This window comes from Delphinus delphis, chromosome 1, assembly GCF_949987515.2.
Source record: "Delphinus delphis chromosome 1, mDelDel1.2, whole genome shotgun sequence".
Classification (NCBI taxonomy): Eukaryota; Metazoa; Chordata; class Mammalia; order Artiodactyla; family Delphinidae; genus Delphinus; species Delphinus delphis.
This window is the reverse complement of record NC_082683.1, coordinates 38310181-38325360: the sequence shown is the minus strand read 5'-3', so window position 1 is coordinate 38325360 and position 15180 is coordinate 38310181. Positions and strand designations below refer to the sequence as shown.

The 15180-nt window shown below is 50.8% G+C and overlaps 1 pseudogene; it reads left to right on the top strand.

Annotated features, from left to right (window-relative positions):
• The first annotated feature begins 8985 nt into the window (after nucleotides 1-8985).
• Nucleotides 8986-9787, top strand: LOC132431922 (transcription initiation protein SPT3 homolog; annotated as a pseudogene).
• Nucleotides 9788-15180: the final 5393 nt, after the last annotated feature.

The following is a 15180-nucleotide window of genomic DNA, read 5'->3' as shown; positions in this document are numbered from 1 at the left end:
AACACTCCTCACAAAGCTACCACACACGGTTGTATGGGTTGTACATGGCACAGCATCGTACCCGAAGTGAATGGTGCCTCCTGAAGTTGTTCAGGGCCCAACCTGCATGGTGGTACATGACAGCCCTGACGAATATTGTCTCTTTCCTCCTGAGGACAACCCAGTAAGGCAGGGACCCTTCTCATCCCCAGTTACAGAAGGGAAAGCAGAGGCTTAGAGGTAGAGGGATTTACCCCTACCTTGTGGAGCTAGGACCTGGACGCAGGCCAAGCACAAATTCTGGGCTCTTCCCCACTGGTGCGAGGGTACAGAGAGCACCCGCAAGGACTCCGGTTCCACCGAGAATCCACCCCATCCCACCTGCAGGTAGAGAGCGGCCATCCACAAAGTGACGGGCTTGCTGAGCTGGCGGTACACCTGGGGCACAGCGGGGTAGAGGCGGAAGCTCTCCTTGAGGCACATGGTCAGGTAGGTCATCTTCCTCAGATCACCGCTGCCAGCAACACAGCCAGGCCTTTCCAGGCTGCGAGCAACACGGTCCTGCGGGAAGGCGGTACCTGTACTTTATCTCTTTTGATCCTTTTCTAACCCAGCAAGGTAAAAATGCTTTTCTCCACACTATTGACAAGGAAAGGGAAACACGGAGAGGAAGCACAGTGAAGGCCCATGATCAATGTCTGCTGAGTGAAAATAAGCCACACCCCCAGACCAGTGCTCTTCACTACCTAGCACAAGGTCAAGGGAACTGTCCCAGCAATGAGCAAGGCCAGGGAAGAGGGCTTTACAGTCTCAGGGGATCACCTTTCCTGGGCTTGAAGTTGGCATTCTCCCTTACCCCTTCCCAGTACAGGCCAGAGTCATGGGCTCCTTCCAGGGGCCCCATCTTCTGGCCGACAGTATGGCGAAGCCCCTACTATGTGCAAGGTCCTCCCTGAGCCCCAGAGTGGAATGATGCGGGCCCTGGAAGACTAGGACATGACCCTGCCTCAAGGTGACACATTCTAAGAATTGAGGAGACTGACAGGTAGAGGACAGACTGTAACTGGAGGCCAAGAAGGGAGAAGTTAATCCTGATAGACAGTTCTTCCTGGCCCCTGGGGCCCTTCCTTTCCTATTTCCATCACCACTAGGTCTGAGAATCAAACTTGCAGTTACGCCGTACGGACTGATCACATCCTGAATGAAACGGCACAAGTCCACACAGCTGAGAACACAGGTACAATCCCCGGAGGAACACAGGGGTGTTGGGCCCGCCATGGTTCCCCAGGAGACCTTTGTAGTGTCTGAGAGAAACCACCCCCCCAGGACTTGCCCACCCTTCCTGGTGCCAAGGCCCTCTAACTCGTGTCAGAGCCAAGAAGCCAGAGCTAAGCTGGGTTCCAGGTCCTCCACGCACTCTCAGGGTGGGGACAGGAGCATCTGGGGGAAGAGGGCAGCTGGCTCTGACATGAGGGTGGGGGAGCAAGGTCTCTGCCCCAGGGAAGCCCACAGGCTGATGGCAAATCCCACTTTGATGGAGGCAAGGAGAAGTGGAGGGGACATGAGAGGAAAGGGATTGAAGGTCTCCTAAATGTCTCTCATACCCACATTAGGGTCAGACCTCAACCTTCCCAGGAAGGGAACTTCTCTGTACTTAGTACAGTCCCCCCAAACACCTCCTGGCCCCTCCACTTGTCTTCTCCATCACTATCTCCTCTATTGGTACCCCACCCTAGTCTCTAACGTTCACCGTCTGTTCATTCAGTGATGCCTACTCTGGGCAGGCTCTGTGCTGGACCCTGAGGAGACAGGGAAGAATCAGACTGGATCTCCATCCTCCAGGGGTCATGGTCAAGTGGGGAAGATAAACAAGTAAACAGAAGATGACAACCCTGTGGGACAAGTGCTGAGATACCAAGCCTGGGGCTGATGCAAAATGCTGGTGAGGCACCCCAGCAGCCTGTGGGCAAGGAAGGCTCTGGTGTCTGTTTTCCCCCCTAGACAGTAAGCTCCTTGAGAGCAGAGCCTGGGTCTGATTCATCTCCCAGACCCACCCTGTCCTTTTCTGGGTGGCTCCAGGATGCAGGTCGATTACCAGGCCATCCTGAGAGGGTAGTTATTTGTACGGGCAAGAATAGGCCTGGGCAGTCCTCACCCAGCAGTAAAGCTCACCACTAGTGTCAATCATGGAGGAAAGGCAAAATTCTCTAGACTGCTTGTGGGAAAAGTGTACCCAGGAGCTAGTAGAAGTCATTATTCCTCTCTCTGAGCCTTAATCTCTGACAGCTATACCTGAGTTCCCAATGCTGGTTGCAGATCAAAATACTTGAGGGTGTTTTTTAACTCAGACTCCTACTTCCAATATGTTAATTAGGGTCTTCAGAGCTTGGGGGCCAAGGAATCTGCTTCTTACAGTTGATTCCAATGCAGCTGTCCCTTGTCCTGTGTTCAGAAAACTCTGGTCTCCATCCCCACGAAGGCAGGAAACTAAGAGCTGTTCCTGACAATGCGTGCTAAAGTGGTCCCCGCTGCCCTGAGATAAGTGGGAAGGACGAGTCAGAATCTGACCCCAGGAAGATGTCTGGCTCCCCACCCAGTCCATAGGCATGGCAGGGGGGACCCCACCTCTGGGGTCACCGACTGTTTAAATGGTCCGGAGGTCTCTCAGGTGAGACCACTCGTCCCTGCCTTCACTGCCATTTTCTGCCCTAAAAAAAGGAAACCTTATACTGCACAGAACAAAGAGAACACTGGTTAAGCTCTAAACAAGATTGCCTAGCTGTATCAGACTATCCAGGGGTATTTTTCCCATGTTATCCCCGAGTCCTTAGCAGAGCTCTGTCTGAACCTTGGGCCTCAGAATGATGGGACAGAATGATGGCCCGCTTGGGTCCCAGCTTTTGAGTGTCCCCATCCCCCACCCCCACCTGATGCCAGCTTGGAATACAGAGTGAGGGGGAGACCCAGTGGGAAAGGTGAATGGGAACCACGGCTCCAAGGACCCCATTCTTCTGCCCAAGCATAGAGCCTCCCTCCATGGCCCCCAGGGGTTTAGGCCAGATTCTCTGAAGGTAAGGAGGCCGTTTTCTTCCACCATCCTCCTCCTGGTCACTTACGTCGAGGGCATGCCCGAAGAGTCAGTGGGTGGGGGGCCCTGGGAAGCTGTCCAGAGCCCTGGCCAGCATCTCCCTCCCCAGCAGCAGACGAATGAGCTTGAGGAAGTCTAAGACCAAGATCAGTCCAAAAGCCCACAGGCTCAGCTGGGAGAGGCTCAGGGAGAGCAAAACAGGCACCATGGCTTGAGTTGCAGCCACCCAGCTTCCCACCTGCCTCCTGATGCTCTCAAGTTCTCTTATACTATGAACCCAGGCACCCTGCCAGCTCCCACCCCAACCACGCCCTGCTGTTGGCAGCAGCCCAGGCTAGTCTGAGCTCCACAGGGCAGTGACGACAGCCCTCAAATTCACAGACAACAGAGGAGACAGCCTGGCTGATTTCTACCAAAACTCAACTGAAGAAAAACTAGATGGTGGGCTTCAAAGCAATGAGGCAATGGGTTTCCCTATTTGGTTCCTTAGAGGAGCACCCAGAAGGCGATTCTTGGTATAATCATCAGCATAATAATGACCACCTTTTCATATAAGCTACCTTGGATGTTTCAGGCACTCTCTACACACTATCTCATTTAACCCCAACAAGGAGGTCATAGGTACTCACTCTTTAAACTCATTTTCCAGATCATGAAACTGAGGCTCAACTTGCCTGTGCTTTCTTGCAAGAGAGCTTCCGCTGTCCCCTTCAACATGGACCACGGGGAGAGCTCGCATTTATGCCAGGCTCATGATGCTTAAGTCTTTTTTTGTGAGGCACCTTCAGGGGCAAGATTCTAGCCCCAGAAGGGAGAGCTTGGGTCAGAAAAATGCCAACTCCACTCCCAAGATCATAGTACAGACTTGAACTTGGGAACATTATTTTCAGGGTGATGAGGAGAGATCAGCAAGCTCAATGACCCCTGGACTGATGGAGTGAGGCACTTGGTCCCAGAGAGGGGCAGGGAATTGTCCAAAGGCTCATAGCAAGGCAGCAGCAGCTCTTACTTCCCCAAGCCAGGGCTCATGAAGGAATTACAAGTGAGGTTAGCTTGGGCAGAGCTCCCTAAGAGGGAACAAGAAACAATCTGATTATGGTGAAGGGCACAGCTTGGAGGAGAAGAAAACATTAGGGGTATTGTGAAGCCAAAACCACAAGGAGGAGCATGTTGGGAAACCGGAATGTCTAGTGTTAACATGGAGCCTTGGACAGAGGAGAAAGTGGAATGAACTTTGTGTTCTGTGCTCCAAGCCACAGAGTGGGTGAGGAGAAAGGGTGGTTGGAGGTGTGTTCCAGGAAGATCTCCCCCTCCGTGTGTGTGCAGTGGCTCCGAGCCGGCCTGGCATGGAAGGGGCCTGGAGCCCGGGTGGGCAATCAGGAGGAGGGAATCAGAGGGAGGACCAGCAGGGTGGATGTTGATGACGGCCTTAGAGGTGCTGCATACCTCCTCCTGCTAGAAGCACGACCCAGCACTCATGGTCTATCTGTCACACACCCTGTTGTCCACTCCCTGGCTGAAATCCGGCAGCCATCCACACTTCTAGAGCCCAAGAGAGGTCACCATGTTGCCAGAATCAGAGACTGGACAGCAGTCAGTTCCCAAGCCCTACTCCTACCCGCTACCCCTCGGGTTACCTTGGCAGTGTGATTCTTGGAAGACAAAATGTGCCTCCGTGGAGCTCCCACTGGCTCTGTCCTCAAGAGCCCAGTAGAAAATGTCAACTGTAAAGAAAAGCTTGGAGATAACCCTCTATCCAATAGTATGTGTGTTAAGGGGATGGAGACATTGAGCCTCTGCCTTTATCCAAATGTTTTCCAATAGCTCTTCTCCTCCAGAAAGCCTTCCTCCACTTCAGAAACACAAATGAGAGCCAGTCTTCTAACTGAGTCTGCAGCTCTTCTTGGATTTGTTCCCTTTTTCCCTTGCAGCCGTTGTCTTGTTTTATCAAGAATGCTTGCCTTAGCCTCAGATCTACCCATTCTGCTGCAAGCCAGAGACTGAGCTAGTCTTTTCCCTCGTTTGCATGGCTGAGCAGAGGCAGACAAGACACAAGCGCTCAGTGAACCCACGCTCAGGTGGATGAGTGAAAGGATGGATACCCTGGAGGGTTCTGCAGGCACCGAGTTTTGCTGGAGTTAGGAGAATGTGGGCAACGTGCACCCACCTCACCGCCCCACTCTTACCCATAGCTCTGTAAATCTTCAAGGGAGGCTCTGTATCAGGGTTCTCTCCTCTTCCCCAGTACCCAGCATACAGTAGGCACGTAATAAATAATTGTTTGTTGAATGGACTTTGAAGGGATTGGCTATTATTGTAGGGGATGTGGGGAAGAGAAAGGGGGAAAAGGTTGATTGACCAAAGGCAAAATATATTGGAAATGCCATACAGGTGCCCCTCTAGACAGTGAATTTGGCCCCTCTTGTGGCTGGGTCCCAGTGGCCGCTGCCTAGTGGGGAGCCCAGAGCTCACCCCATCCTCAGCCTGACACTTACCTCAGTTTCCCAGGGATGTCAGGCAAATAGAGTGAGTGGTAAGTGTGAATTCGTGATAGGGGAGAGGAGGGATCAGATTACGTTCATGGGAAGAAAAGTTGTCTCTAGAACCATAGTTCTCCATCTTGGCTGCACACTGGAATCACCGAGAAAGTTTCAGAAACATCTGATGTCCTCGACGCATCCCTTCCTCTGAGCTTGCCCACCTCTGTCTCCTGTTCACATGGCCTTTGTCATGGGGTGGTGGTAGGGTTCCTGAGAGCATGGCAATGCTCTGTGCACGTTGCCGGTTTTCACGGCTACTCACTTTGGGCTACAGTCAGTGCCCAAAGTGAGTTGGGGGAGGCAGGGGAGATGGCTCCTCACCCTGGCATCCGGGGCTTCCTGATCTTTGTCAGCCCCGCTCCTTCCACCCGGGCTGTATTTGCTCACGGGCCATCCCATCCTGCTTTGGCTGAGTACCTTGGTCCTGAAAGTGTGAGAAGTAGGGGAGGGAAGTATGGAGTGTGTAGATGGTGAGGCAGGGGAATGTGAAGGGGCTAGGCTGGACTGAAGTTGGTTATTCTGCAGGCTCTGACCAGAGAGAGGAGGGGTCTTCTTCCAAGGTGTTCTGATCCACCCTAAGGATGGCTTTGCCACAGGGACAGCTAAGGATGCAGCATAATGGAGGAGGACTTGTCTTAGAATCCCTGATCTTCCAAGGATGCCAGACCCCAGCCCTTCCACCTGGGATGGTGTGGTACTTTAGGTTCTGGGTAAAACAGCGAGCTGTGTAACACTCTGAAAGAAATGAGTAAGAGACGCATCCCTGGGAAATATGGGAATAGTCTTGGCAAATGGGAGGAGAAAAAGAGGTGAGGGAGCAGAACAGATAAAACCCAGCAGACCTAAGTTACATACAAAACGTGAACAAAGATCTGTCAGTGCCTGAGAAGATAAACATCAAAGAGGAGATCTGTGTACAAGAGAAGAGGAGCCAGCAGTGGTGCCAATTTTCTCCTATCAGTCATCAAACCGATTCATTCATTCACCAACATGTATGTATTGAGCACCTACTATGTGCCAGATGTTTCACTGGGTACTTGAAATAAAATGATAAACAAGACAGACAAGGAGCTCACATTCTAACATTGTTCTGCCCCCCCCCAAAAAAAGACTTCTCTCAGTATTCCCAGGAGCCTGGGTCCAGAGCTCAGGCACCCCTGCCTGCCAGGTGACCCTGTTCCTGGGAAGATCACTTCTGTGTAAGCCCAGTAGACTGAAGACCCTTGGGTGAGAGTCAGGAAATGTGGGTTCTGGTTTCAATTCTGTGGTTCACTGTGTGACCTCAGATGAAACCCTGCTGCCCTTGGTGCCTCCGTTTGTCCCGTCAGTGAATCAGATGGTGTCACGGGGCTTTGGTGAGGATCCTGAGATCATGGCAATGCTCTGTGCTCTCCAGGGGGCAAATGATGGTACCTCTGCTCCAGCAGCATTTATGCCCCATCTCACTGCCTCTCTGCTCGCCTTTGTGCTCTGACCGTTTCTACAGCAGCCAGTTGCACACAGGTGTAGCCTGTTGGCACCTCACCTCTCTCATATCTCTCAGTTTTCTGCCCTAGGACGTCCCTGCAGCTGCCATGTGGGGCACCCAGACGGGTCTGCACAGCCATGCCAGCACAGGTGCACACACCTGGTTGGACCAGACAGTTGACACCTCTGAGGCAACATTTGACTGTCGGCGAAGGGGAATTTCCCCCCCTACCCATCTTGAGTTCTTGTGGCTAGACTAATAATAAAATTGATGCAAGACAGATTAACAAGAGAAAAAGAAACAAATACGATTCGTGCGTGCATACAGAGGTCTCATAGAAATAGGGCCTGAGAAGTGGCCAAAGCAAGACAAAGATTTTATGCTTTTTAGACAAAGAGACAGTGAATTTGAGAGGAATTGACAGGACAAAGAAACTTAGGTTTGGGTGCTCGATTAGCAAAGGATTTAAGCCAGGTTTGGGCTTGGGTAGCAAATCAGTAAAGAGGTGAACTCTCAGCCCTGACTTCCCTATCTCTGGGGAAAAGGGCATCCTTCTACCTCCTCGTACAGGGAGGGCAAGTTTCACATGGGAGATTTATTTCCCGCTCTCAGGGCGACAGAGAGGAGAGACAGAGTGTCCCCCTTACATACGGACTGTTTCTTAAATAACTTCAATTCAAAATAATCAGTACGCCACTGAGGCATGTTCTGGGGTGGGCTGCCCTGGACCCCAACATGATCAATGAAGAAAAGGAGCTAGTGGATAAACAAATACCCTCCCCTCCCATGCCCCAGGCAAGCAATACTGTGGTGTAAACAGTCCCTCAGCAGTCGGTCCGGCAGGGCTGAGCCCTTTGCCCCCAGGGGTAACCAGCTCCGATTGGCTTTGCCTCCTCCCCTGGTCACTCTTCCCAGCCACCCACCACTCCTATTTTCTGGGGTGAGTCATCTGCTCTGCATTCTGGGGAGACCCAAGCTAAGACCTAGGGCTCTGTGCCTCCTGGTTATGTAACTGAGTGCGTGGGCAGGGCTGAGATGACTCGGGTCAGAAGGCAGGGGGTGGGGCCTACATGTTAATTCTACATCTCTGGTGGCGCAGTGGTTAAGAATCCGCCTGCCGGAGAGTGGTGGGGGCGTTCGTAGCCCTCCCTCCTCCACCTCCGCCAACCCCCGCCCCACAGAGAGAGTCGAGCTCATGCCATCTTGTCCCCCCAGATGCGCCCAGCCACCCTTTCCCTTTAGACACGCTCAGCGACTCCCCTCCCCGCCCCGCGTCCCTTTCCAGGCGTGTCCCCGGCCGCCGCCACCGCTGCCAAAACCGAACCATCTCTAACCCCACATTCTCCACGCGCGACGCGCAGCCGGGTCTACAAGCGTTCCTAGAACAGAGATGAGCTATCTGGAATAAGGCCAGCAAGTGACCTGTCCATTTAAGCCACAGACGAATAATACTGCAGCCAGCCCAATATCTACTGCCACTTCAGGTGGTGGAAGAACAGGGAAGTCTATAAGTTTTGCAGCAGAATTGCAGAGTATGATGCGAGACAGAGGCTGTCCATTGCCACTGCATGTGGATGAATGTAGCTGTGGTTGGAGAAAGTGCATCTTACCAAAATATATGGGTTTTCTTTAGGTGATTCTAGGAGGCCTCTCCGTGAAACAGCAGTTTTGGTAGAAGATGTAGTACACACTCAGTTAATCAACCTGTTACAGCACGCTGCTGAAGTTTCTCAACTTCGGGGAGCAAGGGTAATCTCTGCTGAAGATCTTCTGTTTTTGATGTACAAAGATAAGAAAAAACTTAGAAGACTACTAAAGTACATGTTTTTCCGAGACTACAAATCAAAGATTGTCAAAGGCATCGACAAGGATGATCTTCTGGGAGACAAATTGAGTGGCAGTAATAATGTGAGCAAAAGATAAAAAGCTCAAGACTTTCTCAACTCTATTGACCAAACAGGAGAATTCTTGGCAATGTTTGAAGATGATGAAATTGATGAAGTTACACAAGAAAGAATGGAGAGAGCAGAAAGACAAACTCGAATTATGGATTCAGCTCAATATGCAGAATTCTGTGAAAGTAGACAATTAAGTTTCTCCAGAAAAGCCTCCAAATTTCGAGACTGGTTGGACTGCAGCAGTATGGAGATAAAGCCCAATGTTGTCGCTATGGAAATTTTAGCATATTTAGCGTACGAAACTGTGGCACAGTTAGTGGACCTGGCTCTTCTCATGAGGCAGGACGTGGTAACCAAGGCAGGAGACCCCTTCAGCCATGCCATTTCTGCCACCTTCATTCAGTATCACAGCTCTGCTGAGGGATCTTGCCTGAGGTCCTACCCAGACTCTCCTGAGAACACCCCTCCTCCTACACCAAGCGCTCCATCATCTGGATCACAGCTCTCAGGGAGAACCACATGAGGATCCCTAGGGAATGGGAGTGCTAGAAAAGACTCAGCTAAAACCAAACGAAGCAAAAGAAAAAAGAGCACCGCGGCCCGTGGTGTTGAGGCTCACATCAATGCCATCCAGCCCTGACGCATCAGAGAGGCCGTTCAACGCTACGGCCATAAGACTGGCCCCCTTTCCACATTCACAAGTGCCTACCGCAGGAATGGGATGGCTTTTCTGGCCTGCTGATGTGACTGTGACTGCGACAACAGGAAAGGCAATGTTATATTAAGGTGATTTCTGTTCCCCTCCTTGGGCAAAATAAAATACAAGTTTACCTTCTCCACAAAACAAACAAAAATAGAATCCGCCTGCCAATGCAGGAGACACGGGTTCAAGCCCTGGTCTGGGAAGATCCCACATGCCGCGGAGCAACTAAGCCCGTGCGCCACAAGTACTGAGCCTGTGCTCTAGGGCCTGCGAGCCACAACTACTGAAGCCCGTGTGCCATAGCTACTGAGGCCCACGTGCCTAGAGCCCATGCTCCACAGCAAGAGAAGCCACTGCAAGGAGAAGCCCACACACAGCAAGGAAGAGTAGCCCCTGCTCGCTGCAACTAGAGAAAGCCCACGCACAGCAACGAAGACCCAACACAGCCAATAAATAAATAAATAAATAATAAATGTATGTGCTACTCCCATTTTATTGCCCTGATTAGTTCAGTGGACCCTGAGTCAATGGTCAGCTCTACCAGCCTGGTCCTGGGGAGTCAAAAAAATTGGGAACCCTGTGTAAATACCTAGTTTCCCAGGTACCAAGAAAAGAGATATGAGTATTTCTCAATTGCTTTAGAACACATAGTGGGGAGGGGTGTGTTTGGCACATCAGAGAAAACTCCATCTGACATTCCAAAAAGACCAATTTACTTGTCTCTCACCCTCCTTCCTCTCTTCTTTCCTACTTTTCCCTTCCCTCTCCTACTAGGGATAATGACTCAGTGTTTTCCCTCAGCTAGACCCAATGGCAGTGTGACCTCAGGTAAACAGGGCTTCTGTTCCCCTCTGGAGGAACCCAGGTAGGAGGGCATGTTTCCGCATGAGGGTGGACTCTTATAGCCCTCCCCTCAGACCCTGTCCAGCTCCACCCCTCTCGGCATTTTCCAGATGTAAGTTCCCAATAATTTCTGCCCTCAGGGGTCTGGCTGAGAAGGGCAAGCCCTCACCTGGTGTTCAAGCCACACACCGACCAAACCTTGCCTGGCCCCCACTACCTCCTCATCAGACATACTAGCTGCCTGGGGCAGCCAAAAACTCCAATTAAGAGCATCATCTTGGGGCTTCCCTGGTGGCGCAGTGGTTGAGAGTCCGCCTGCCGATGCAGGGGACACGGGTTCGTGCCCCGATCCGAGAAGATCCCACGTGCCACGGAGGGGCTGGGCCTGTGAGCCATGGCCGCTGAGCCTGTGCGTCCGGAGCCTGTGCTCCGCAACAGGAGAGGCCACAACAGTGAGAGGCCCGCGTACCGCAAAAAAAAAATCAGCATAGATGGATTGAAAAGTGAATCCCTCCACAAATAGTAGTTTGTCTAATAGTAAAGCAAATCAGAACTTATGTAATGCAAACATGTCTGTGAGTGGGAGAGGACAAGACAAGGGCAGAAAATGTGAATCAGGTTCTGCTAAAAAGCAGGCACCTGCTGGCTCCAGGTGCCTCTGAGGACCTGCCCTCAGGGAAGATGTTGGGGTTCCTGTTATTAAATCATTCATCCCCTTCCCTGCAAAAAGTGCCAAAGAGGAGGAGTTACTTCTCCTTGCCCCTTCACCGAGAAGATGGAAGCCCTAGAACATCAAGGTATGACTCACCCTCTCCACCTCCGCTCTCTCCTATCTCCAACCCCACCTGCTCCCTCACCCTCTCTCCTGACCATTGACAACAGAGGGTGAGTAAAGCCAGGAGGCAACAGGGGATGCCAGGAGCTGCACAGTTTATAGACTCTTGGCAGACTTTTGGAGAGGGAAGTGGCTGGGAGAGAAGGAAGGAGGGAATGTGCCCCAAGGCTTATGCCAAGGCAGAACTCCAAGGCAGGATCTCCCTCTGGCCATGGCGGGATATGGTGGGGGATGCTTACTCAATGTGGAAGGGTGTCCAGAGGCAGAGGGAGCCTGACCAGCAGGGACATTGAAGCCAGCTCTTTCTTCATACAGCTTTGCCCAGTTTTCCCATAACTTCAGAGGAGATTGCAGCAGCTGGAGCCTGAAGCCGCAGGCCTGAGCAGTAAAGCCATCATGCTTTCAACAGACACCCACTAAGCTACTACCATGTGCTGGGCCCCGTACTGAGTGCTGGGGACACAGAACTATCTCAGACATGGAGGAACTCACAGAGGAGTGGGAGAGAAAAACGCAGAACGAGTTAGGGCAGGGAAGTGCTTCCCATTACTGGAACCACAGGGAAGGGAGTGGAGGAGGAATTTGTTCCAGCTGGGGTGGAAAGAGAGGTCATGGAAGCATGCCCAGAAGAGAGTCCCTAGAATTGAGTCTGGAACGATAAGCAAGCCTTCCCTAGCAGAGAAAATAATGTGGATGGCCACGACCACAGAGGCAGGGGACAGCCAGCCAGTTGTTGAGTCATGCCGGGGCACTGGGCATGAGGATGGGGCAGACTGAGGGAAGAGGCTGGAGAGGAAGGCCAGACCCAGATCACACCAAGCCTTGCAGGCCAGGCTGAGGAGCTGGGGCTCTACCCTAGAGGCCATGGGGAGGGCTGAAAGATTTGAAGAGAACTGAGGCATTAGCCACTCTGGCTAATGTGGGGATTAGTGTGGAGAGGTGGAAAGGCCTAGAGGGTAGGAGAGCAGTGAGGAGGGCTGACAAGAGAAGGTGGAGGCTTATACTAGGGCAGTGGCCACTGAGGAGCACCTGGGTGTAAGACTAGTAGCAGCAAGACCAGAGGTCAGAGGTCAGCAGTCCAGTCCAGTCCAGTGTCCCAGACTCTAGCCCCAAGCTCCTGTTTCCTGTCCCAGCTTTGGATGGAAAAGAAGCATTGGAGGCAGCTTCAGAAAGGAAGAAGAAAAAGACATTATGGGAGACTTTGGGCAGTGACAGAATCAGGAGGTAGAAGGCAGGGAGCAGGGTGATTTCCTCCTCAAGCTGGAGATCTGCACTCAGCTCTGTGTGGTGTCAACCCCAAGAAGTAGGATGGCTTGGAGGAGTAGCGTGTCTGGGAGGGAGGGGGACCCTCCCATTCAACAAGTTTGTTCAACAGACATTTGTCCTGAACTTGCTAAGGAGACACACCAATCCTTTGGAACCGGCAGACCTGGTTCACATCCCAGGTATACCATTTACCAGTTCCACGGCCACAGGAAAGTGACTTAATTTCTGAGCCAGTTTCCCCATCTGGAAAATGAAGACTGTCCTCCCTTCCACGTGCAGTTGTTTTAAAGATTAAAAATAATATATATGGGCTTCCCTGGTGGCGCAGTGGTTGAGAGTCCGCCTGCCGATGCAGGGGACATGGGTTCGTGCCCCGGTCCGGGAGGATCCCACATGCCGCGGAGCAGCTGGGCCCGTGAGCCATGGCCACTGAGCCTGAGCGTCCGGAGCCTGTGCTCCACAACGGGAGAGGCCACAACAGTGAGAGGCCCACGTACCACAAAAAAAAAAAAATAATAATATATATGATAATAATTGTGGCACATAGTAGGCGTTCAGTAAACAGCAGTCATTATTACTTGCCTAGAACTCTACTGAGGCTCTGACCGTGGAAAGGGAGGGTGAACCCAAAGCAGTCCTGGGCTTTAGAAAGTTCTGTGTTTCAGTGCTTCCCTCTGCTGGCCAAAAGGAACAGACACCACCGGGGAAAGAATCACAGGAGGCTGAAACCAGACAGAGCTCCCTATCACCCCAACCACAGTAGGAATCTCCCTACATTGAGCATTCCCCAGTGGGAGAACACCAGCCTCCCTCCGGATGTGGATCCCTCCAGAGGCAGCAGATGTGAAGCAGCGTATAGACTGCCAGCCACTTAGCAGCAGTGTGAAACTGGATGTATCGCTTACCTCTCTGCACCTCTATTTACTTGGCTATAAAATGGGTGATGATCCCTACCATGTTTCAAAGAATTGTCGTGACTTTTGGGAAAAGAGATTATGCCTGGATAATGTCTGTGGACAGACATGATCTGAGCTACCCCACAAATGTTAATGGTCAAGCATTTTCTGATGTCCCTTCCCCAACGTGCTGGGTGCTAGGGACCACAGGAAGATATAAGAAGTTGGCCCTGCCCTTGAGGAGCTCCAATCTGGTGGGAGAGGCAGCCATGCTTCAGGCAGGTATTGATGGGGTGGGATGAGGACTGTGCATGACTGGAGGAGTTAAGGAAAGACCTGCTGTTGTGCCAGCCTGTCCCAAGGACCCAGTTGTTCAGCCCTAAAACAACAGAGGATAGAGCCAAGCCCAGGATGACCTACAGGTCTCCAATCACAGCATCTCTTGGCATAATCCTTTCTGCTCCTCAATCCCCTTTCCCCCAAAGCAGTGAACAGGGAAAAGTGGTAGGAGGTCAACAGAGTCAACCAGCCAAAGCCACAGCTGTCTCTGAGCATAAGGTAAGACTCTCAAGACCTTGCCACACATTGTAATACCTTCTCACTGGAATTCCTGGACCAGCTCCTGAAGGAGTTGCCCTCACCTTCAAAGCTTTGTTTTAACTTCACCCCACTAATCTTGTTAGACTCCACAGGTGGGTTTCCACCAGAGAAATGTATCCTGGTTCCCACAACCTATAGAAATTTCTTAAGACATGGATATTGACAAAGACTCACAGGGACAGAAAGAAGTTAAGACAACAGACAGGGACCAACTGGCAAGGAAACACATATATTTGGTCCTTCCTTAGAATTTAGGTTCAGAAGAGAAAAATTTTTGCATGACACGGAAGCACTGGGGCTGAGAGCACAAAGGAGAAACTTCAACCCTAATAAATGAAAAAGACATTCAGGCATAAATGACTGGAAGGGGAGAAATAAAGCTGTCATTAAATACAGATAATATGATTGTCCACATAAAATGAAACAAAACAAAAAAATCCACAAATTATTAGAATTATTAGGAGAGCAAGGCAATTGGACATAAAGGCAATATACAAAGGTCATTGCATTTCTATATACCAGCAACCAACAATTGCCATAGAAAACAATATTTAAAAGGTTCTAACTGTAATAGCAACAAAATTATAAAGTGCTTAGGCATAATAGTAACTAAAAGTTGTGTAAGATCTACATGTAAATAATTACAATAAATTACTGAGAGATACTTCCTCAGCCAAATGATCAAATCTAACTTCACCAGTAATTACACAGATGACACTGTACCTTCAAATGTGATACACTGAGATGGACATCGCAGTGTTATAGTATTCCTGCCACAAATGTTTTACCTGAATCTAACCTTGAGGAAACAATCATACAACACTTCCTGGTGGGAGTGTATATTTGACAACCATTTGGAATCTAAATTGAAGGACATTTTTGCAAAACAACTGGCCTGTACTTTCAAAAATATCACAAAAGACAAAAATTCACACAGGTTAATGACAGGTGGGGAACTGCTCTAGATTAAAGGAGAAAAAAGACAAAGCAATTAAATATGGTGTGAGATCTTTGATTTGATCCTGATGCTTTTTAAATCAGCTACGAAGGACATTAAAGGAGCA